This window comes from Oncorhynchus clarkii, chromosome 17, assembly GCF_045791955.1.
Source record: "Oncorhynchus clarkii lewisi isolate Uvic-CL-2024 chromosome 17, UVic_Ocla_1.0, whole genome shotgun sequence".
NCBI classification, from domain to species: domain Eukaryota; kingdom Metazoa; phylum Chordata; class Actinopteri; order Salmoniformes; family Salmonidae; genus Oncorhynchus; species Oncorhynchus clarkii.
In genome coordinates, this window is record NC_092163.1 from 63,445,556 (window position 1) to 63,471,692 (window position 26,137).

Genomic DNA, 26,137 nt, shown 5'->3' on the forward strand with positions numbered 1-26,137 from the left:
ATTATGAGGGAACACGGCTGGCAAGGAAGCCCGAGAGGCAGCCCCAAAAATTGTTTTAGGGGGGGCACACGGGTAATGTGGCTGAGTCAGGTTGGAGACCTGAGCCAACTCCCCGTGCTTACCATGGCGAACATGTGACTGGTCAGGCCCCGTGCTATGGGGTGATGCGCACTGTGTCGAGAATGAGCATTTACAGGCCGGTGTGCTCGGTGCCAGCGTCCCGCATTTACCAGGTGGAAGCGGGTATCCAGCCAGAACAGGTGGTGCCAGCTCTGCCCTCGAGACCGCCAGTGCGCCTCCACGGCCCAGTGTATCCGGTGCCTCCGCCAAGGAAGAGGCCTCCTGTATGCCTCCCCAGCATGGTGAGTCCTGTGCCTGCTCCAAGCCCGGAGCCTCCAGAGACGACGGCCTCCGGCCCGGAGCCTCCAGCGACGACGGTCGCCTGTCCGGGGCCCGTAACAAGGGTCCCCAGTCCGGGGCCCGCTACGAGGGTCCCCAGTCCGAGGTCGGCGGTGAGGGTCCCCGCACCAGAGGTGCCACCAAAGTGGGGTGAGCCAGCGGTGGAGCGGGGTCTGCGTCCCGCACCTGAGCTGCCGCCGCGGATAGATGCCCACCCAGACCCTCCCCTGTAGGTTTTGGTTTTGCCGCCGGAGTCCGCACCTTTGGGGGGGGGGGGGGGTCACGCCCTGACCTTAGAGATCCTTTTTATGTCTCTATTTTGGTTTGGTCAGGGAGTGAGTTGGGGTGGGCATTCTATGTTTTGTGTTTCTAGAGTTTATTTGGCCGGGTATGGTTCTCAATCAGGGACAGCTGTCTATCGTTGTCTCTGATTGGGAATCATACTTAGGTACCCTTTTTCCCACCTGTGTTTGTGGGAGGTTAACTTTGTTTGATGAAAAAATTAATTAAATAGAAAATGATTTTACATCATGTGTCCAATAGAATCTATGCAAGAATCGGAATGCATAATTTGTTACCAGTACTTGAAAACTTGTTAATAAAACTGTAAATACATTATGCTCCATAGCTGGGGAAGTGCTTGGGCTCTCCTGCTTGGGCTCTCCTCGAAGAGAGAAGATTGTCCAGCTCAGCAAAGCTGCAAACATAAATTGTCCACAACAGCTGTGAATTACTTCCAAACTGTTTGAAATTGACAAGTTGAAACTGTCCTGTTGCGTAACAGATCACATTTTAGAACAGTGAGTGCATTCTGACATCACGCTCATAAAAAAAAACTCAAGCTGGGGAGTCACTAGAGTCACTATGATATGAAACTGACTATGCATTTGCCACACACAGAAATGTGAGAACACAGATGCATTCTCTCCTCCACACATAATAGAGAAGCAGCACCTCCAGGCCTGTGAGGCTGTGGAGATGTTTGTGTGGTTGCCAAGATCATTTTTAGCTCTAGAGTAATGAGCAGAGGCCCTGACCCTGGCTCATGAAGACCAATCAGTTCAAAATGACAGTCCAACACAAAATAAGGTCAAGGGATCACAGAATACCTCCACAGTATAAATAAAGGACCGGTAGAATAGCAAATTACTGTAACACACACGTCAATTTGTGAATCACAATAGTAGAACATCACAAACCCATTAGGTTGTCAGGAAGGAGTAGTTGGTTATTAATATTCAGAACAGGTGAATTCTGCACAACAGGCCTATAAGCCTGAGGGCAGGAGGCATCATTCAACTAGCAAGATAAACTATTTTCTTCATAATGAAATACTAAGACTCCCCATTCCCTCTGGTGAGAATAACAGTTGGTGCATACCAAATCACAAGAAAGCTGCATGAAAGCAGACTTCAACTGGAAACAATATGGCAAACCTGAGCACTAGTGTGTCAATCACTCAGTTTCTCTTCTCTACCATATACAGGTGACATTTCTATGTTGTGCATCTAAAAACATGCTTCACATGCTAAACTGAGGTGTTGTTCACATGCAATCATATGAAAAGAGGTTACACATAAAATCACTCTCCATTTCAGTACTCAAATACACTACACAAAAACTATTCCTCTCTTCACCACTGCCCTGTGGTTCAGTAGCTGTAATTATGGTGAAACAAGGACATGACCGCCTGTGGGTATTTTTTCACTGACCAAATAGCAGTTTATGGCAATAAGAATGGTTGTATTCCCAGAGGCAACACAAACCCAGACTGCCCCCTCTCATTGTTGGGTTGCTACACAGAGAGCAAACAGTGCCAGGCCCCCCCTACGTGCCCCTCAGATTCCCTGAGCTATCATGGTTATACAATGTTGAGAACGGGAAAGTGAGAGAGAAAGAGGGGGTGAGAGGGAGAGTAGATTGAAGCAGTGCTTGAAGCAGAAAATAAAAACGTATGTGATTCTTCTGAAGATGTGATCGATGCAACCAGTCAGTGTCAGTCTGTGTTGTAGTGCCAGCATTGTGGAGGGTTGTATTGATTTTCTCCAATATTTCTGTCATGGGGTAGCTACCATACCCTAGAAACATGTGTATGTTTGTCTGTGTGTTTAACAATTGACAGGATTTACTAAATAAAGACGTGAATACCAAATGTCAAGCCTAAGAACATTAAAGAAAGCTTCTACCTACCTTCTAGCACATCCGATAAATACATGTACCTCAGTGGGAATGGGGGCATCTTTGGCACGGTAATGATGTTTTTGGAGGATATCTGTCTGTCCTTGGCCCATTGCTAGAATCAGCTCATGGGTGTTTGCGGAAAGTGTATGCCTACCAAATGCAAATATGTGACTTGTTTCAGGATACTAGGCGTATGTCATGGGTCACTACTTCACCGGAGAGCCATTTGAAAGTTAACTTTATTTTCTTCATCAAAATGAGTTTTTGTGAACTTTCATGTGCCTTAATAACAAACTTATATCTGTAAATTATGAGCCTAGTTGGTTAAAACACAGAAATAGACAGCAACCTTCCCACTAGCCATGATTCGCTGAGATAATGAGTGGGCTGGACATGCCGAGAAAGGAGTTCAGATTGGTCTGCCATATATAGGGCTTCTGTCTATTTGAGCTGGTCAGTCTGTGTTGGTAATTCTGTCGAACACGGCTTTTTTAAATTTATCGTGTAGTGGAGCTGCATAAGCGCTGATCTCCACTTTCTGGAGGATCGAGTTTTGAAATCAGTGGAATTAGAGTATGTTAGCTAAAGAGATGGAGAAAATACCTGTCTCAGGATTATCCTTAAACTAAGAGCAACCATGGCAAGGCATCATGCATGATGATGTATGCGGGTAAGATAGTCTAGCTAGCTACATTTTCAGATATTACACGTTTCTAATTTTGACAGTAAGTGGGTTTTAATTTCAAGCTAAAGTGTACTGTTAGCTAGCTAGCTGACGTTAGCTGGCTGGTTCCTTGCTAACGTTACGTGTATGATGTTATTATTCGTATCCCAGAGCCGTTTGCTTGGCTAGTTAGAGCCTAATGTTAGCTAGCTGGCTGGCTCCCTAGCTAACATTACGCGTAACGTAAACTCGTACATCGCCTTGGTCCATATAATTGCCCTTATTTTAGCGCCCCAAAAACGTAATACTTCCAGATCAACTGTAATGTCAATACCATTGTAAAGAAAAAATTTTACCCTTTCCAACAGAATCAATTACATGACCTAAACACTGCCCGTTTCTGCACAATTCAAGCAGGCAATGGACCCCGTCGGGTCTTTAAAAAAAATGGCAGGTGGGGAAGCGAAACTAATGCGTGATAGTGAGAAGGAGAGATGTCGTGTGGGAAAATGTTTTTTTTTCACTCGATCTGTCCAACTTATCACCTTATTGCCTCTAAAATGTAAATAAAACACTATAAAGAGTTTATATAATGTGTCATTACATACCTATTTGAAGGTTTGTGTCGAATTTGAATCGGGTTTTTAGGGCGCTGCTAAAGTGATCTTAGAAGTAAACAGCGGCTTTGAGAATGATGATCGCATGCAATGATGACACAAAAAATGACAAGGTATCCCCCCTTACCCCCGTCACTGTCCATTTCTTGTTTTTAAAGGATGAGAAAAGTGCTACACCTGGTGGAGAGAGATTGTAAGACAGAACTAGCTGCTTTATGAGTGCTGTACGTTACGACATGACACGTCAAGATGTAACGGAGGGTCAGTTTTTCATATTTTTTTCCAATACTATAGAGCCATTACCATGTCGATCAACGCTTGAATAGAAACCTAGTTCACACCCCCGATTTTGAAGTCAACACAGTCGCTACAGTCCCATTAGTTTTCTTTGTAGCCTCGTTTGAATGCGGTTGCGCACATTTGTACGGAATGGGGCGAGTTTACATTATGATGTTATTATTCGTATCCCAGAGCTGTTTGATTGGCTAGTTAGAGCGTAATGTTAGCTAGCTAACACTGAACCTGGTGGTTAGCTCCCAGCAGATTCATGCAGGGTAGTAATGACATGATTTGTCACTATGTTCATTGTTGTTTAAATAGCTAACATTAGCTGGCTGGCTCGCTAGCTAATGTTACGTGTATGATCTTACACGTTATTTACCTAACTAGGTTCATTGTTTACCTAGCTAGCTAGCTACATGTCTTAAGCTAAAGTGTACTGTTAGCTAGCTAGCTGACGTTAGCTGGCTGGCTCCTTGCTAACATTTCTTTGTATGTTGTTATTATTCATATCCCAGAGCCGTTTTCTTGGCTAGTTAGAGCGTAATGTTAGCTAGCTAACACTGAACCTGGTTGGTTAGCTCCCAGCAGATTCATGCAGGGTAGTAATGACAAGATTTGCCACTATGTTCAATGTTGTTTAACTAGCTAACTTTAGCTGGCTGGCTCGCTAAGTAACGTTACGTTACGTGACGTGTATGATCTTACACGTTGTTTACCTAGCTAGGTTCATTGCTACCTAGCTAGCTACATGTCTTAATAAAAGACTCCACTATGCAAGTAACTATTTTGGGTGCATTCGTAAATTCAGTCTGAGTATGTCAGAGCGCAGAATAACTGATGAATTCACAAACACCCATTTAATATGGCCAGGGTCAGTAAACGTCGGCAAAAATGCGTAATGAAATTGTTGCCAGCAGAGCTGGTTAGGCTGTGTTCATGTTATCCAGAGGTAAACAAATCATCAGCCAGAGCGTCAAGTATGTGCTCTGAACGCTCCGAAAGCGAAACGAGATGGGTGGGGCTAAAGCTTAAGAGGGTGTGAACGATGCTGAATGGGTGTAGACAAAGAAGAGCTCTTCACTAGGTACCAACATATTCAAAGGCCATTTTCTCAAAAGTGAGATTACAAGTTTATCAACTTTCAAAGCAGAATTACTTTGAATGCTGCGGTTGCGCACATTTGTACGGAATGGGGTGAGTTTACGTTATGATGTTATTATTCGTATCCCAGAGCTGTTTGTTCCTCAAAATGCAGTGTATGTTATACATTGTATAATCTACTTTTATCCACATAAGACAGATTTGAGCCGGTCGGTCACATATGTCAAGACGCACCAGCGAATAGGAGCTACAATCAGAAACACATATTACTTTGCAGAGTTGCTGTTTGGTTGTTAGCAACAATATGTAGGGAAACTAGCAGGTGATCACACAGAAGAAGCCCATTTGGAGGACAAAGCTACACAGTATAAAGGGATATTTAACATTGTTACAGTATTCCAAAGGTCCACTGATCCCATGTGTAACCTCTGTGTATGTATTGCAGTGTGGGTGAAATGGGTCAGGCAAAGTGTTTTTCAAGTATACATTGCCTTCGGAAAGTATTCAGACCCCTTGACTTTTTCCACATTTTGTTACGATACAGCCTTGTTCTAAAATAGATTAAATAAAACAATTTCCTCAGCAATCTACACACAATACCCGATTTATTTCACCTTTATTTAACCAGGTAGGCCAGTTGAGAACAAGTTCTCATTTACAATTGCGACCTGGCCAAGATAAAGCAAAGCAGTTTGACACATACAGCGACACAGAGTTACACATGGAGTAAAACAAACATACAGTCAATAATACAGTAGAAACAAGCCTATATACGATGTGAGCAAATGAGGTGAGATAAGGGAGGTAAAGGCAAAAAAGGCCATGGTGGCAAAGTAAATACAATATAGCAAGTAAAACACTGGAATGGTAGATTTGCAGTGGAAGAATGTGCAAAGTAGAAATAAAAATAATGGGGTGCAAAGGAGCAAATAAATAAATAAATAAATAAAATAAAATAAATACAGTAGGGAAAGAGAGTTGTTTTGGCTAAATTATAGATGGGCTATGTACAGGTGCAGTAATCTGTGAGCTGCTCTGACAGCTGGTGCTTAAAGCTAGTGAGGGAGATAAATGTTTCCAGTTTCAGAGATTTTTGTAGTTCGTTCCAGTCATTGGCAGCAGAGAACTGGTAGGAGAGGCGGCCAAAGAAAGAATTGGTTTTGGGGGTGACCAGAGAGAGATACCTGCTGGAGCACGCTCTACAGGTGTGTGATGCTATGGTGACCAGCGAGCTGAGATAAGGGGAGACTTTACCTAGCAGGGTCTTGTAGATGACATGGAGCCAGTGGGTTTGGCGACGAGTATGAAGCGAGGGCCAGCCAACGAGAGCGTACAGGTTGCAATGGTGGGTAGTATATGGGGCTTTGGTGAGAAAACGGATGGCACTGCGATAGACTGCATCCAATTTGTTGAGTAGGGTATTGGAGGCTATTTTGTAAATGACATCGCCGAAGTCGAGGATTGGTAGGATGGTCAGTTTTACAAGGGTATGTTTGGCAGCATGAGTGAAGGATGCTTTGTTGTGAAATAGGAAGCCAATTCTATATTTAACTTTGGATTGGAGATGTTTGATGTGAGTCTGGAAGGAGAGTTTACAGTCTAACCAGACACCTAGGTATTTGTATTTGTCCACGCATTCTAAGTCAGAGTTGTCCAGAGTAGTGATTTTGGACAGGCGGGCAGGTGCAGGCAGCGATCGGTTGAAGAGCATGCATTTAGTTTTACTTGTATTTAAGAGCAATTGGAGGCCACGGAAGGAGAGTTGTATGGCATTGAAGCTTGCCTGGAGTGTTGTTAACACAGTGTCCAAAGACGGGCCCATAATGACAATGCATTTACAAATGTATAAAAAATTAAAAACATAAATACCATATTGACATAAGTATTCAGATCCTTTGCTATGAGACTCGAAATTGAGCTCAGGTGAATCATGTTTCCATTGATCATTGTTGAGATGCTTCTACAACAGTGGAGCCCACCTGTGGTAAATTCAATTGATTGGACATTATTTGGAAAGGCACACACCTGTCTATATAAGGTCCCACAGTTGACAGTGCATGTCAGAGCAAAAACCAAATCATGAGATTGAAGGAATTGTCCGTAGAGCGCCGAGACAGGATCGTGTTGAGGCACAGATCTGGTGAATGGTACCAAAACATTTCTGCAGCATTGAAGGTTCCTAAGAACACACATGGAAGAAGTTTGAAATCACCAAGACTAGAGCTGGCCGGCGTGCCAAACTGAGCAATCGGGGGAGAATGGCCTTGGTCAGGAAGATTATGAAAACCTGCTCCAGAGTGCTCAGGACCTCAGACTGGGGCAAAGGTTTACCTTCCAATAGGGCAATGACCCTAAGCACACAAACAAGACAGCGCAGGAGTGGCTTCAGGACAAGTCTCTGAATGTCCTTGAGTGGTCCAGCCAGAGCCCAGACTTGAACCCGATCGAACATCTCTGGAGAGACCTGAAAATAGCTGAGCAGCAACACTCTCCATCCAACCTGACAGAGCTTGAGAGGATCGGCAGAGAAGAATGGGAGAAACTCCCCAAATACGGGTGTGCCAAGCTTGTAGCGTCATACCCAAGAAGACTCGAGGCAGTAATCACTGCCAAAGGTGTTTCATCACAGTACTAAGTAAAGGGTCTAAATACTTACAGTGGGGAGAACAAGTATTTGATACACTGCCGATTTTGCAGGTTTTCCTACTTACAAAGCATGTAGAGGACTAATTTTTATTCAAAAATTGAGAGACGGAATATAAAACAAAAATCCAGAAAATCACATTGTATGATTTTTAAGTAATTAATTTGCATTTTATTGCATGACATAAGTATTTGATACATCAGAAAAGCAGAACTTAATATTTGGTACAGAAACCTTTGTTTGCAATTACAGAGATCATACGTTTCCTGTAGTTCTTGACCAGGTTTGCACAAACTGCAGCAGGGATTTTGGCCCACTCCTCCATGCAGACCTTTTCCAGATCCTTCAGGTTTTGAGGCTGTCGCTGGGCAATACAGACTTTCAGCTCCCTCTAAAGATTTTCTATTGGGTACAGGTCTGGAGACTGGCTAGGCCACTCCAGGACCTTGACATGCTTCTTACGGAGCTACTCCTTAGTTGCCCTGGCTGTGTGTTTCGGGTCGTTGTCATGCTGGAAGACCCAGCCACAACCCATCTTCAATGCTCTTACTGAGGGAAGGAGGTTGTTGGCCAAGATCTTGCGATACATGGCCCCATTGTACTCATCCTTCTTCTTCCTCCAAACACGGCGAGTGGAGTTTAGACCAAAAAGCTCTATTGTTGTCTCATCCGACCACATGACCTTCTCCCATTCCTCCTCTGGATCGTCCAGATGGTCATTGGCAAACTTCAGACGGGCCTGGACATGCGCTGGCTTGAGCAGGGGGACCTTACGTGCGCTGCAGGATTTTAATCCATGACGGCGTAGTGTGTTACTAATGGTTTTCTTTGAGACTGTGTCCCAGCTCTCTTCAGGTCATTGACCAAGTCTTGCCGTGTAGTTCTGGGCTGATCCCTCACCTTCCTCATGATCATTGATGCCCCACAAGGTGAGATCTTGCATGGAGCCCCAGACCGAGGGTGATTGACCGTCATCTTGAACTTCTTCCATTTTCTAATAACTGCGCCAACAGTTGTTGCCTTCTCACCAAGCTGCTTGCCTATTGTCCTGTAGCTCATCCCAGCCTTGTGCAGGTCTACAATTTTATCCCTGATGTCCTTACACAGCTCTCTGGTCTTGGCCATTGTGGAGAGGTTGAATTCAGTTTGATTGAGTTTGTGGACAGGTGTCTTTTATACAGGTAACGAGTTCAAACAGGTGCAGTTAATACAGGTAATGAGTGGAGAACAGGAGGGATTCTTATTAAAGAAAAACTAACAAGTCTGTGAGAGCCGGCATTACTGGTTGGTAGGTGATCAAATACTTACGTCATGCAATAAAATGCTAATTAATTACTTAAAAATCATACAATGTGATTTTCTGGATTTTTGTTTTAGATTCCGTCTCTTACAAGTGTACCTATGTAAAAAATTACAGACCTCTACATGCTTTGTAAGTAGGAAAACCTGCAAAATTTGCAGCATGTAAATGTGATATTATACTTTTTTTAAATAAAAAAAAATACAAAATGTAACTAGTTGTTGCTTTGTCATTATGGGGTATTGTGTGTAACAACAAATTATTTAATCAATTTTAGAATAAGTCTGTAACCTAACAAAATGTGTAAAAAGTCAACGGATCTGAATACTTTCCGAAGGCACTGTATACAGTACATCAGTCAGCCATGCTTTATTTGGCTCTAATTTAGTAAAGGTAATAGCTTCACATGGGAGCATGGCCGTCAGTGATAGAATCATGGGGTTGGAACAATTCTAAACCAAACAAACAAAGAGAGAATTAATGAGAATTTGTTATTATCTCTCCACCCAGTGGGTGTTTGTGTGTGTGTGTGGACATGTTTAACTATACTTGTGAATGATAAACAAAAATTTGACCAACTGGGACAATTTGTTAGTCCCCACAAGGTCAAACGCTATTTCTAGGGATTTAGGGCTAACAGGCTGACGACACCGCTCGCGTCACGTGAGCGAGCGTTGCAAAATAAATGTAGAAATCTATATTATTGCACCCACACTGCTCGCGCGTGTGTGTGTGTGTGTGTGTCAGCGACTTTCTGCTCGTTGGGCTGAAATAGAAGTCAGTTCTATTTGTGACGCAGATCGCGCTGCAAGTCCTGCCTCTTCCATCTCCTCATTGGTTTATAGAAGCAGGTACCCACGTGCCATCTCCTCATTGGTTGTACCCACGTGTGTGACTGAAAGACAAACAAGGTCAATGCACCTAATTTATGAAAGTTGCCCATCGCAATATAAAGTCAAGAGAAGAAAAAGCCAAGAAGGAGGAGAGATGACTAGAAACGATTCGATTGACTCCGACCTAAGTGTATGTAAACTTCCGACTTCAACTGTAAAGCTTACTAAAGAGCAGCGATACTACAAAGAGCAGTGTGCAGGTTTCTTCTTTTTTCTCAAGCTTTGGCGTCAACATGGGCCCGCTTTCCTGTGGAACGCTTTCGACACCTTGTAGAGTTTATACCCCGACGAATGGAGGCTGTTCTGGCGGAAAAAGTGGGTGCAACTCAATATTAGAAAGGTGTTCCTAATGTGTTGTACACTCAGTGTATATGTATTTCGATCCGATACTGTGATTTTATTGTGATTTGATTTTCCAAACATATTGCTTATCATATGTCTGCTGCAGAATGACAAGAGAGAACCATGTGGAAATAAGTGCTGAAAGAAAATGGTCTCCCTATTTAGAAAGAAGATGGAGAACAAACTATGAATGAAAAATAATGGAGTTTGGGTACAAAGTACAGCCAACTAGCGCAAAAAATATTATTATGATATTGTCAAAACGATACAATATGATATATCGTCAAAAATAATATCCCGATATGTAACTGTATTGATTTTTACCCCCCCACCACCCCCCCGTTCCATCACTGGTTTGCATTCAGTATTGATCTAGCAAAGAGAAATCATTGGAGATGACTGTGTTTCTAAGTTGGCATCAGCCATCTCGTATCGTAAAGCCCAGTCATAGTGTAGTGAGCATTATACCAATGAGCTACATCTTCCTGAAGCTGCAGATTTACCATAATAACATTGTTTTAAAAAAACACGGTTGAAGAAAAGTACATTCTTTGTCAATTATGCTTTTAACAGGTAGATAGATCTATGTTCCATTTTGAAGTGTTTTGTATAATTACTGTACTTTCATGGACTCATACTGCTGGAAAGCAAATTACAGCTCGAGGCAACTTCAATTAAATTAACTAATCGTTGGTGTTAATTAATATGGGAATTGCAAAGGACCTTGAAACAGGTTTGCTGTTTGATTGACAAGCTTGTGATTTCTTTCTCCCACGCCAAAGTCCAGGAAGTAAAAGCTTAATAATGTAATCTCAAAGCCCACACAGAAAAGCCACCAAACCAATCAATCAATCAATCAATCCCCCCCACCCCTTGGTAACGAGCCATGAGATTGACAGCTGGATTACTTGGCTGGCTTGTAAATCCCTTAATTTCTGCACTTAAAATAATCACCCTCTGGGTGGAGCAGTGCCTCCTCATCCTGTGGCTAATGTTACTCAGCCACCCCACCACAGACCCAGGCTACAGTAGAGAAGTTACTTAACACTACAGACACACAAACAACCCAGCTAATGTTAGCGCATAACTTTCTGAGAGCGTGGTTGTTCTATGGTTATTTTGCATACAACTTTCCCAAAACTTTCTGGTAACGGTGCAGGATAGTTGGTTGGTTTTTGTAACATTCTCAGCTCATTGACAAAAAAACCCCAATATTTTCTTGGTATTTTCATTACTTTAACAGAATGTTTCCTAAAACTTCAACCATGGTTACATTTAATTTCAATTTTGGTAATGTTCTAGTAATGTTTTACAACTGGTTTGACATTGGAAATGTTTTCGAATAGTTTAGAGAACGTTAAGTAACAACGTTCTTCTGTGGGAATTAGAATATTTCAGCATAATGATTCCTACTGGTTTCCTCATGGTTCTTTTTAAAGTCATGTTCTCAAATTGCTCCAAGAACATTAAAAAACAACGTTCTTCTGTGGGAATTTCAGTACTTCGTCATAACGATTTCTGCAGGTTTCCTCATGGTTCTATTTAAAGTCATGTTCTCAGAACATTAAGAAAGCTGTCCTTAAAAAATACAATAAAACATTAGTAACGTTCTAAGAATGTTATAAAGAAAAACATACATTCCGTTCTCAGAGTCAACAAAGCTCTCTCTTTCCTCTGTCTCAGTTAAGGTGTGTTGGCCCCGCCCCTAATTGGCCACACCTGATCTTAATGTGTGCTTGTTTAATTTGAAACGTGGGATGTTTGAATAGACTAAAATGCCATTCCACAATAATAATAAAAAATGTGTTTTCATGATTAATGCCTAATCAAATTAATTTCCATGTGTCCTATCTGACCTACCGGGGTGGCAGTGTAGCCTAGTTGTTAGAGTGTTGGACTAGTAACCAAAGGTTGCAAGTTCAAATCCCCGAGCTGACAAGGTACAAATCTGTCGTTCTGCCCCTGAACAAGGCTGCTCCTAGGCTGTCATTGAAAATAAGAATTTGTTCTTAACTGACTTGCCTAGTAAAATGAATAAAAATCTAATCTGTGATCAGAGTTCAAAACAGCTAACCTAGCAGTGTTATTAAAAGTCTTAGTGAAACACCCAGTGACAGTTTTAAGGAAGTTATTCAAAAACCTCCACCTTATGTTTCGTTCAAAACATTCTCAACATTTAGAGATTGTTCTCAGAATGTTATTTATTTACCTTCAAATAACTTCCATTTTCATAAAATGTTAATAAAACTTCCCCAGTAAAACGTTATCAGAACCTCCCTGCAACCTAAAAATGAATGTCCACAGAACAAGTGAAATTGTTGTTTAGAAAAACAGTCAGGAAACTTGTGGCTTTGTTCCCAGAACCAATGGGCAATCAAAAAACGTATGTTCCCACAACTTCCAAAGAACCAAATGTGCTAGCTGGGAAACACACACACACATAACAGACATAACATAAAACACACACACACACAGTCAGTTATACTGTACACCAACAAACACAGAATACAGTCTGATTGCCAAGATTTGGGGGGAACAAACAAAAAAATGAAAGAGATAAGAGCATAGGAACATAAATACCATGACTAGAGATACAGAAGAACATGGTTGAATGAGATAACAATAAACTAAACACAGCTATTTCTGTGGCTAGGGACCTCTGTGATGTTCAACTTTAGAGCACACAGTGAAGTCTTTTAATTACGAAGATACAAACCCTGTGGTTACAGAAATAGATGTGGCCTACAGTACACAGTGGCCCTAGAGATGTGTGTAGCTGCGGCTTTGAGGGATATAGGAGTTGGGCGCAGCATGGCGTAAATAACTTTGATTGTACTATGTTTTTCAGCTCTTCCAGTGATGGTGACTCGGGAAATGAATGTTGGGGAACCTGGGGGTAAAGTGGCAGCACCACGTTAAAATGCTTCACTATAACTCATCGATGAAGTGAGACGCCGCCTAAGGCCGTCATTGAAAATAAGAATTTGTTCTTAACTGACTTGCCTAGTTAAATAAAGGTAAATAAAAAAGTCCCTGACTCAGGAGAGAGGAAGAAAGAGGAAGAGAGGGAAAGATAAGGATGGAAGAAGCGTGAGGAGAAGTGAAATGGTCCCAATCCATAAGCAGGGGTGGAAAAAGTACCTAATTGTCATACTTGAGTAAAAGTAAAGATACCTTAAAAGAAAATGACTCAAGTAGAAGTGAAAGTCACCCAGTAAAATACTACTTGAGTAAAAGTCTAAAAGTATTTGGTTTTAAAAATACTTAAGTATCAAAAGTAAAAGTATAAATAATTTCAAATTCCTTATATTAAGCATCCCAGATGGCACAGTTTTCTTGTTTTTTTCCCTCTAATTTAGCCAGGGACACACTTCAACAGTCAGACATAATCTACAAACAAAGCATTTATGTTTAGTGAGTCTGCCAGATCAGAGGCAGTAAGGATGACCAGGGATGTTCTCTTGACAAGTACGTGAATTAGACAATTTTCCTGTCCTGCTAAGTATTTTTACTTAAGTACTTTACACCACTGTTCATAAGCTCCTTAATGTAACAGCGTCATTCAGACTAACTGCTTCAGATGATGATTATTCATGGTGAGTAATGACAAGGATGATGATGTGCCTATACTAAATGGACGGGCTGACTGACATTTATGTAGGAGGGCATATATTTTGCGCATTACTCATTGAACAGATGTAGCTCTCCAAAAAAAAAACTTTTACATAAATGTACAGATGTTAGCATATTTTAGAATCATAATATGTGATAACATACACAGACAGTATGCACTATGCATCTGTAGCACCATAGTGAGTGAGTCAAACTAATGCACATTGGAACATTCTGATGATGTAGAGAAACAACAAAGAGGGAAAGCTCTGCCTAAACGTTTCAGACGCTTTCATAAATGAGCCATGTACTGTAGTTCACGGTATTTGTGTTCGAGAATAAACACTATTTCTGTTTGGCAAAGGAAAACAGCATTTCCTCATGAATACCAACAAAGTATTGGTATCCTCCTCCCCTTCCTCTCCCTGTTTTCTTGAGGAGAGGAGGTGAGTGAATGGAGCCACTTTGGGCTGAATCACATCCCTCCTCCCCCAGGCTGAGACGGACCTACAGAACTAATCCACTCCACTCAGTCCACACAGTAATTAAAGCACTACCAGAGGGCTTGTAACCATGAAGGCTGCAGCTGAGAGAGGTCAGGGTTAACACACTGGCACAAACACGCAGGGAGGTGGGAGGAAGACAAGAAGAAAAGCATGCAGATATCATTTGTTTTCATATTTAATCTCAAAGCTTGAGAGGATACTCAAACCATGCAAATAAGTATCATTGAAAGACTACTGCTATAAAAGGTGAAAGTGAGCGTAAATCATAATCCAAATGTTTTTTCAAGAGGTATCTCAAGTAAAAGGCTCCCAGGATACACATTTCACCTTGTATTATGCTGAGTCATGATGGTAGACTTCTAGTACTACTTAATGTGTTGCTCCTATTAATAATTTAAATCATAATCCACTTAATAACCTAACAAATCTAACTATAGGAAAGATCCAACCAAATAAGATAAGTGAATGAATCGTCTAAAGTCAGCTAAACCTCACTTGAACACAAAACCCTGATTTGTATTCAGATGCATGTAAATCCTGGGGCTTAGGGGAGGGGGAAATCCTTGGTAATGAACTGGTTGATGTCGGTTTACACATACGGTTAAGAGGTGAAACTGAGGTTTCCTACAACGAAAATCAGTTGTTTCTGTAACACAACAAAAGATATCAGGGTCTCAAATCATTAGAGAGCATGAAAATGTAATGCACTAAAGCATATTGATTAAGAGGGTGGCTGATTAAGAAAATATATTGATTAATGATGCAAACTGCACAAATTGCTCTCTCTGGAAGAGACCAGGGGTTACATGGTGATTATATGGCTGGGTGCAACTATCCTTGACATTGGTTGCTTTTCCATAGCATTTTAACAGAAATTCCCAATCTATGCTGTATCGCACACTAAAGCAGTGAACTTCAACCGCCTCTGTTCCCCAAAATGAATATCCTGGCTGGGACATTGTGCTCTGTCTCCCTTTCCTTTTCCTGTCTTATCTAACATCTGATAATATCATTCTGAAGGTCAGATTTTGGGACACCTTTGGCTCATCTACTAATTTTCTATACATGTAGATCTATTGCATAACCTTCCCCGGTGGACTACTGAGGCACAGGGCTTGGAAATGGATTGCAGCAAGTGTCCATGATAAAACAAAGCAACACGTTTTTACTCTTGAGCTAAGGCTCCTGCTGACCTAGCTATATGAAGGGAGAGTAGTTGGGTTAGAAACATACTCTTAACTTTAATCTGCTTGTAAGTGATGGGAAAACCCAGAGAATAAGGGTTGTAAAGGGAGGGTATATTACTTGAAGCTTTTGACATTTACCAGTAAGGTATCAGAATTTTTGTATCTTTCAAGAAATTTATGTAATCTATCACAAGACATCAAGTGGCCCTTTTGGGTACTACAGATTATTACAGGTGTCTGTATTTACACTGTATACAGTGCATTCGGAAAGTATTCAGAACCATTCCCTTTTTCAACATTTTGTTACGTTACAGCCTTATTCTAAAATTGATTAAATCATTTTTCCCTCATCAATCTTGACACAATACACCATAATGATAAAGTGAAAACAAGGTTTTAGAAATGTTTTGAAATTTATACAAAATAAAAAACAGAAATACTTTATGTACATAAGTATTCAGACCCTTTGCTATGAGACTCAAAATTGGTGCATCCTGTTTCCATTGGTCATCCTTGATGTTTCTACAACTTGATTGGAGTCCACCTGTGGTAAATTCAATTGATTGGACATGATTTGGAAAGGCATACACCTGTCTATATAAAGTCCCACAGTTGACAGTGCATGTCAGAGCAAAAACCAAGTTATGAGGTCGAAGGAATTGTCCAAAGAGCTCCGAGACAGTACTGTGTCGAGGCACAGACCTGGGGAAGGGTACCAAAACATTTCTGCAGTATTGAAGGTCCCAAAAACACAGTGGCTTCCATCATTCTTAAATGGAAGAAGTTTGGAACCACCAAGACTCTTCCTAGAGCTGGCCGCCCAGCCAAATTGAGCAATCGGGGGAGAAGAGCCTTGGTCAGGGAGGTGACCAAGAACCCGATGGTCACTCTGACAGAGCTCTAGAGGTCCTCTGCGTAGATGGGATAACCTTCCAGAAGGACAACCATCTCTGCAGCACACCACCAATCAGGCCTTTATAGTAGAGTGGCCAGACGGAAGCCACTCCTCAGTAAAAGGCGAATGACAGCCCGCTTGGAGTTTGCCAAAAGGAACCTAAAGGACTCTCAGACCATGAGAAACGAGATGCTTTGGTCTGATGAAACCAAGATTGAATTCTTTGGCCTATATGCCAAGCATCACGTCTGGAGGAAACCTGGCACCATCCCTACAGTGAAGCATGGTGGTGGCAGCATCATGTGGGATTGTTTTTCAGCTGCACGGACTGGGAGATTAGTTAGGATCAAGGGAAAGATGAACAGAGCAAAGTACAGTACAAGAGTGGCTTCAGGACAATTCTCTGAGTGTCCTTGAGTGGCCCAGCCAGAGCCCGGACTTGAACCGATCTAACATACATCTCTCGAGAGACCTAAAAATAGCTGTGCAACAACGCTCCCCATCCAACCTGACAGAGCTTGAGAGGATCTGCAGAGATGAATGAGAGAAACTTGTTGCGTCATACCCAAGAAGACTCAACGCTGCCAAAGGTGCTTCAACAAAGTACTGAATAAAGGGTCTGAATACTTATGTAAATGTGACATTTCATTTTTTATACTTTTTAAAATAAAATTTGCAAACATTTCTATTAACCTGTTTTTTCTTTTTCATTACAGGGTATTGTGTGTAGATTGAGGATTTAAAAAATAATGTAAAAAAAAACACTAACTACCGAGTTCCAAACTGCTTCTGGAATAAACGTCAGCACAAGAACTGTTTCATTGGGAGCTTCAAGAAATAGATTTCCTTGGCCGAGCAGCTGCACACAAGCCTAAGATCACCATGCGCAATGCCAAGCGTCAGCTAGAGTGGTGTAAAGCTCGCCGCATTTGGACTCTGGAGCAGTGGAAACCCATTCTCTGGAGTGATGAATCTGGCAGTCCAACGAATCTGGGTTTAGCAAATGCCAGGAGAACGCTACCTGCTTGAAGGCATAGTGCCAACTGTCAAGTTTGGTGGAGGAAGAATAGTGGTGTGGGGCTGTTTTTCCTGGTTCGGGCTAAGACCCTTAGTTCCAGTGAAGGGAAATCTTAACGCTACAGCATACAATAACGATTCTGTGCTTCCAACTTTGTGGCAACAGTTTGGGGAAGGCCCTTTCCTGGTTTGGCATGACAATGCCCCCGTGCACAAACCAAGTTCCATACAGAAATGGTTTATCGAGATTGGTGTGGAAGAACTTGACTGGCCTGCACAGAGCACCGACCTCAATCCAATCCAACACCTTTTGGATGAATTGGAACGCCGACTGTGAGCCAGGCCTGATCGCCCAACATCAGTCCCAAACTTCACTAATGGTCTTGTGGCTGAATGGAAGCAAGTGTTCACAGAAATGTTCTAACATCTAGAGTAGAGGCTGTTATAGCAGCAAAGGAGGGACCAACTCCATATTTCAGACATAAGGAAGTGGATGGCTGCAAACTTTCTACTTTAAAATTCGGACAAAACAAAGATGCTTGTTCTAGGTCCCAAGAAACAAAGAGATCTTCTGTTGAATCTGACAATTAATCTTAATGGTTGTACAGTCGTCTCAAATAAAACTGTGAAGGACCTCGGCGTTACTCTGGACCCTGATCTCTCTTTTGAAGAACATATCAAGACCATTTCAAGGACAGCTTTTTTCCATCTACGTAACATTGCAAAAATCAGAAACTTTCTGTCCAAAAATGATGCAGAAAAATGTATCCATGCTTTTGTCACTTCTAGGTTAGACTACTGCAATGCTCTACGTTCTGGCTACCCGGATAAAGCAATAAATAAACTTCAGTTAGTGCTAAATACGGCTGCTAGAATCCTGACTAGAACCAAAAAATTTGATCATATTACTCCAGTGCTAGCCTCCCTACACTGGCTTCCTGTCAACGCAAGGGCTGATTTCAAGGTTTTACTGCTAACCTACAAAGCATTACATGGGCTTGCTCCTACCTATCTCTCTGATTTGGTCCTGCCGTACATACCTACACGTACGCTACGGTCACAAGACACAGGCCTCCTAATTGTCCCTAGAATTTCTAAGCAAACAGCTGGAGGCAGGGCTTTCTCCTATAGAGCTCAATTTTTATGGAACGGTCTGACTACCCATGTCAGAGACGCAAACTCGGTCTCAACCTTTAAGTCTTTACTGAAGACTTATCTCTTCAGTGGGTCATATGATTGAGTGTAGTCTGGCCCAGGAGTGGGAAGGTGAACGGAAAGGCTCTGGAGCAACGAACCGCCCTTGCTGTCTCTGCCTGGCCGGTTCCCCTCTTTCCACCGGGATTCTCTGCCTCTAACCCTATTACAGGGGCTGAGTCACTGGCTTACTGGGGCTCTCTCATGCCGTCCCTGGAAGGGGTGCGTCACCTGAGTGGGTTGATTCACTGATGTGGTCATCCTGTCTGGGTTGGCGCCCCCCCTTGGGTTGTGCCATGGCAGAGATCTTTGTGGGCTATACTCACCCTTGTCTCAGGATGGTAAGTTGGTGGTTGAAGATATCCCTCTAGTGGTGTGGGGGCTGTGCTTTGGCAAAGTGGGTGGGGTTATATCCTTCCTGTTTGGCCCTGTCCGGGGGTGTCCTCGGATGGGGCCACAGTGTCTCCTGACCCCTCCTGTCTCAGCCTCCAGTATTTATGCTGCAGTAGTTTATGTGTCGGGGGGCTAGGGTCAGTTTGTTATATCTGGAGTACTTCTCCTGTCCTATTCGGTGTCCTGTGTGAATTTAAGTGTGCTTTCTCTAATTCTCTCTTTCTCTCTTTCTTTCTCTCTCTCGGAGGACCTGAGCCCTAGGACCATGCCCCAGGACTACCTGACATGATGACTCCTTGCTGTCCCCAGTCCACCTGGCCGTGCTGCTGCTCCAGTTTTAACTGTTCTGCCTTATTATTATTCGACCATGCTGGTCATTTATGAACATTTGAACATCTTGGCCATGTTCTGTTATAATCTCCACCCGGCACAGCCAGAAGAGGACTGGCCACCCCACATGTGCTCTCTCTAATTCTCTCTTTCTCTCTTTCTTTCTCTCTCTCGGAGGACCTGAGCCCTAGGACCATGCCTCAGGACTACCTGACATGATGACTCCTTGCTGTCCCCAGTCCACCTGGCCGTGCTGCTGCTCCAGTTTTAACTGTTCTGCCTTATTATTATTCGACCATCCTGGTCATTTATGAACATTTGAACATCTTGGCCATGTTCTGTTATAATCTCCACCCGGCACAGCCAGAAGAGGACTGGCCACCCCACATAGCCTGGTTCCTCTCTAGGTGCCTTTCTAGGGAGTTTTTCCTAGCCACCGTGCTTCTACACCTGCATTGCTTGCTGTTTGGGGTTTTAGGCTGGGTTTCTGTACAGCACTTTGAGATATCAGCTGATGTACAAAGGGCTATATAAATACATTTGATTTGATTTGATTTGGTATTGATGCCCATGATTTAGGAATGAGATGTTCGACGAGCAAGTGTCTACATACGTCTGGTCATGTAGTGTGCCTCTGGCCCTCTGTGTGGCTTTATCACATGTAAATATATTAAATAATTAAATTGTTTTTTAAAATAAAAAATTGAATGCCAAAGCGGCAAAACATTATCCTAAATATAAACCATCAACTTAGTGTTTGGTGTTTAATGAGGGTTTGAGCATGAAATATCCTTTATATTTTTTACACACTTTTTATTTTATTTTTTATATGTCAATATATATTTACTGTTATTGTTTTGGCGTCAAACTGGTGGCAGTTGTGAAAAAGGTAAATAGGTAAAAAGGTAAGTTGCAGAGTTCATTGAAAATAATACCATTGTTGATTAAATGCTTTTTTCATTAATTAGGCTATTTTCTCTTGAACCATATGGTCTATCTACTAGAAACTCATGGACAATATGGGCACAACTATATTTTTTTAAATACATTTTATATACAAGTTATTCAAGTATAAATTGCAAAAGTTACGATAGATTGCCATATTTTCTGTTTAGGCTAAATTACCTAAATTACTGAAGATACCAGTAAATTACTGGTAGCTTTGCAACCCTACAGACAATAGAGGCTTCCGTATTTTAGAGCAACTACTACCTGCTAAACTGAGCAATCGATTCATGTTTTTTTTTATCTACTGAGAAAAAGATTGGCAGTCGTACACAGATTAATTTAGAATCTATCCTTCATACACTACAAAGCATTGCCGAATTCCATATATGACTATGGTGATTCGCAAGAAGAACCCCACTAGTCACTGTACCATTTTTGGTATATAGTTCTCGTGACAACATCCACTATTTCTGCTGAAAGTTAGCTATCCTTCCAACAATACTTTGCAGTAACTCAACCACCATAGCGGGGGACGACCGACATTAAATGGAAAGCATTTTACTGTACCTTATGTGGCTGGGGTAATGGAATGGGCTGGCGGTGGATGTCATGTTCTAGGGGCTTTGAGGAATATAGGGCCATTCTTCGTGTTGTGTGTAAAAGGAAGAGGAGATAAAGAGAAACGATGTAGCTCATCTTCACTACTTGTATTCTATCAGCTCACCACAGACTCTGTGTCCTGTGTGGAGAGATGAAAGACTCTCCGGAGGACAAGAGAGACAGGGAAAATGCTATCCTGCTTATCAAACACCTGAAATCATAATCCCTTTCCTTGGGTTTGGACATACTTATGAGAGCAGCTCTTCCTGACTTGGAGAGAAGCTAGGCAAGGTGTCTGAGGTTCTGTCGAGCAGAGCAAACACCAGACAGGCTGTTTTAACCACGATATTACTTTATGTGTCAGATATTTTTAAATGTTGTCTGATTGGGATCACGTGTCATTTCACATAAACCACTTCTAAAGTTGTGAGTTGACAGTAAACTGCTGATAGTTGAAGGCATCTAGTTTATGGTAAAGTTAATATACAGTTGAAGTCGGGAAGTTTAAATACACTTAGGTTGGAATCATTAAAACAGTTTTGGCAAGTTGGTTAGGACATCTACTTTGTGCATGACACAAGTAATTATTCCAACAATTGTTTACAGACAGATTATTGCACAGATTATCACAATTCCAGTGGGTCAGAAGTTTACATACACTAAGTTGACTGTGCCTTTAAACAGCTTGGAAATTTCCAGAAAATGATGTCATGGTTTTAGAAGCTTTGCTTTGGCTTTGACATCATAGGAAAATCAAAAGCCAAGACCTCAGAAAAAGAATTGGAGACCTCCACAAGTCTGGTTTATCATTAGGAGCAATTTCCAAACGCCTGAAGGTACCACCCCCTTGGGTTGTGCCGTGGCGGAGGTCTTTGTGGGCTATACTCAGCCTCGTCTCAGGATGGTAAGTTGGTGGTTGAAGATATCCCTCTAGTGGTGTGTGGGCTGTGCTTTGGCAAAGTGGGTGGGGTTATATCCTTCCTGTTTGGCCCTGTCCGGGGGTGTCCTCGGATGGGGCCACAGTGTCTCCTGACCCCTCCTGTCTCAGCCTCCAGTATTTATGCTGCAGTAGTTTATGTGTCGGTGTCCTGTGTGAATCTAAGTGTGCTTTCTCTAATTCTCTCCTTCTCTCTTTCTTTCTCTCTCTCTGAGGACCTGAGCCCTAGGACCATGCCCCAGGACTACCTGACATGATGACTCCTTGCTGTCCCCAGTCCACCTGGCCGTGCTGCTGCTCCAGTTTCAACTGACCTGAACCCTAGGACCATGCCCCAGGACTACCTGACATGATGACTCCATGCTGTCCCCAGTCCACCTGACCGTGCTGCTGCTCCAGTTTCAACTGTTCTGCCTTATTATTATTCGACCATGCTGGTCATTTATGAACATTTGAGCATCTTGGCCATGTTCTGTTATAATCTCCACCCGGCACAGCCAGAAGAGGACTAACCACCCCACATAGCCTGGTTCCTCTCTAGGTTTCTTCCTAGGTTTTGGCCTATCTAGGGAGTTTTTCCTAGCCACCGTGCTTCTACACCTGCATTGCTTGCTGTTTGGGGTTTTAGGCTGGGTTTCTGTACAGCACTTTGAGATATCAGCTGATGTACGAAGGGCTATATAAATAAATTTGATTTGATTTTGATTTGAACTGTTTGGCCACAATGACCATCAATATGTTTGGAGGAAGAAGGGGGAGGCTTGCAAGCTGAAGAACACCATCCCAAAAGTGAAGCACGGGGGTGGAGGCATCATGTTGTGGGAGGATTTTGCTGCAGGAGGAACTGGTGCACTTCACAAAATAGATGGCATCATGAGGTAGGTAAATTGTATGGATATATTGAAGCAACATCTCAAGACATCAGTCAGGAAGTTAAAGCTTGGTAGCAAATGGGTTTTACAAATCGACAATGACCCCAAGCATACTTTCAAAGTTGTGGCAAAATGGCTTAAGGACAACAAAATCGAGGTATTGGAGTGGCCATCACAAAGCCCTGACCTCAATCCTATAGAAAATTTGTTGGCAGAACTGAAAAAGCATGTGCGAGCAAGGAGGCCTACAAACCTGACTCAGTTACACCAGCACTGTCAGGAGTAATGGGCCAAAATTCACCCAACTTATTGTGGGAAGCTTATGGAAGGCTACCCAAAACGTTTGACCAAAGTTAAACAATTTAAATGCAATGCTACCAAATACTAATTGAGTGTATGTAAACTTCAGACCAACTGGGAATGTGATGAAAGAAATAAAATATTAAATAAATAATTCCCTATGCTACTAAGACAGGGAACTTTTCCTAGAATTAAATGTCAGGAATTCAGAAAACTGAGTTTAAATGTATTTGGCTAAGGTGTGTGTAAACTTCCGACTTCAACTGTAAACACATTTTGCCTAACTCCCAATAATATGAATGAGTTGTAATACTGATAGTGTCTATTGACATCTAACAAAGAGTAAATTCAGGAGAAGTCGTCAAACCACCTGTTTATCTTCTGCTGAACTGCAAAGAGCAAATATTGAAAGAAAATGAGTTGAGTGAAAAAAAGAAGCAAAAAAAGAAAGAAGGGTAGTGGTAACACACGTAAGAAAAAAAGGGAGGGATCAAATCCCATGTTTCTCACCAGATAGAGCAGTGAGGGTTCAGATTCATTGAAGATACAAAGAAAGAATACATAAAGTTTAGACATCAAAACAAGTCCATTCTGTTAGAAAGGGGATTGAAGTTTGTTTTGCAGTTCACAAAGCAAAAGCATCAATGAAAGATTCCCTGATTCACATAACTGACACTTCACTTGTGGTACTGTCACCCCGAAGACCAAGTTGTCATTGTATTGTTTCCCTCCTGAACCTCTCTCTATGTTGTATGCTTTTATTAGGTGCCTGGATTCCATTACTTTAGAGATAATCAAAAGCATCCCAAAGCAACATTACTATTCAGTTTAAAGTTACATTGTACCTTTGATTGACACATTTAGCCATCACAGAAAACAAAAATTTGCACTCAACCAACTCCCCCGTGGTACAGGAGATAAGTTCTGTTGCTTTTGGATGGTGGTGGATGGTGAAGGGCGAGGGATGAAACTCATCACAGATGTTTTTCTGAATACGTACTGACAGTGACTTTAAGGGCCACAACCCTGAAGAAACTGCAGTTCAAATCAATTTATTTTGTACTCTGCCCCTCCTCTCTGCCTACGTTCCTAGGTGTCTGTTCCGGCTCTGAGACTGAGGTGATGGTTTACACTGTGATGTGCAATCACCGGAATATCCCTTTTCATGGCCTATCTGGCCACAGCAGGGATCTGGATGGAATGAGCACCATGCCTGTCACGAGCGTCGTCTTGGAAATGACCGGACCAAGGTGCAGCATGGTGAGTGTACATTTCTCTTTATTATAAATGTCGCCAACAAAACAAGAAACAACAACAACAACAACAAAAAAAAAGACAGACGCTTACTAGGGCTATACAGGCCACTAACAAAGACAAATACCCACAAAATACAAAGGAAAAAAAGCTGCCTAAGTATGATTCCCAATCAGAGACAACGAAAGACAGCTGTCCCTGATTGAAAATCATACCTGGCCAAAACATAGAAACAGAAAACATAGAAATAAAGAAACTAGAATGCCCACCCTAGTCACACCCTGGCCTACCCAAAATAGAGAATAAAAGCCTCTCTATGGCCAGGGCGTGACAATGCCTCTCTAGGCACACTGCCATATAATCTCCAACTCCTCCCATACAAAGACAATCAGATCCATAGAAGCATGTGTTAATTCACTCTGTTAAAGTTAGGGCAGCCAATAAATGTATGTAATGATAAACAATAAAGGTATTTAGTGTTGCCATAAAACCAATAAAAACCTGTTTAATTTATAGGGATATATTTGGAAGGAGGAGGTGTGACTGGATAATCTCAGGTAGAACAGTACTGTCATCACAATATTGTTGGGAGAACATAATGATCATCTTTGCATCCATCAATATTTTTATGTAAACTAAACAGATGTGGGTGTACAAGCACCTACCCATTAAGGCCAGGGATGTGAAAAGGCACTGAGGTGGGTGCTAACAAGATAAAGTACCATTTGTGCCATTAGGCTATGGTCTAACATCCACCCACACTCCCTCCAAACAGTCAATATGACAAACATTGTCTAACAGCTCTTCCTCCCCACCACCTTAAAGACTGGATGAATGGTGTGGGATTAGAACATGGAAATGGCTGAGGTTTACTGTCCATCGAACAGCATAGAAGCCAATGTCAGGCTGCAACTGGCTGTGATGCTGGGATGCTGCGCCTATCACTACTATAGCTTCATTTGTCCAGCAACCATACAAATGTAGCACCTCAGCCCCTCCCTCTTCTCTGCCTCACCAATTCATTTCCGTGAAAGTTCTGGGTTACATACTGTACACAGAATTGTTAGTATTCCTCCATTTTTCCCTGTTGCCTTGTGTCATGGAGGAAACAAACCCTCAGTCAGGCCAGCCGCGGTGCATTAATAATAGCAGGAGGACTTAAGCTCCTCCAGCCGATATTCCTGAGTGGCCAGTAGGGAGAACAGCACGGCACAAAGATTGGTGTTCACGAAGCAACAGAGTGAGAGGATACAGAGTTAATATCGGTATTGAAGCAATGGAGGCTGTACAATATAGACCAAATAATCAAAATGATCTAGAACTGGAGTGGTGAATGATTTTTGTTGAAAGGTGCAGGCAGCAGTGTTTCTCTCTCAAACACACACACACGCACACACTCTCACACACACCACACAAACACCAGGGCCCTCTATGTTGTTACCTGTCCAAATGCATCAGATTCTGTCAACATTGTTTTTGGCATGGGTCACTGTGGACACCTCAGCCAATTTCCAGACAGGCAGGTCCCTTCAACCCCAAGCCTCCAGGCAAAGTATCTCCCTATTGACAGGATGTGATGTCCTTGTCTGCCTCCTAAATAACCTCCGCAATAATTAAATTGCTTTTGTTTAAAGCAGTTGACATGTCCCAACAAACATTAAAACAAGAG

At 42.2% G+C, this 26,137-nt stretch overlaps 1 protein-coding gene across 1 annotated transcript in view; it reads right to left on the reverse strand.

Annotated features, from left to right (window-relative positions):
* Positions 1–26,137, reverse strand: part of LOC139369870 (cadherin-4-like) — a 342,139-nt gene that overhangs the window by 313,764 nt on the left and 2,238 nt on the right. The window lies entirely within an intron of this gene.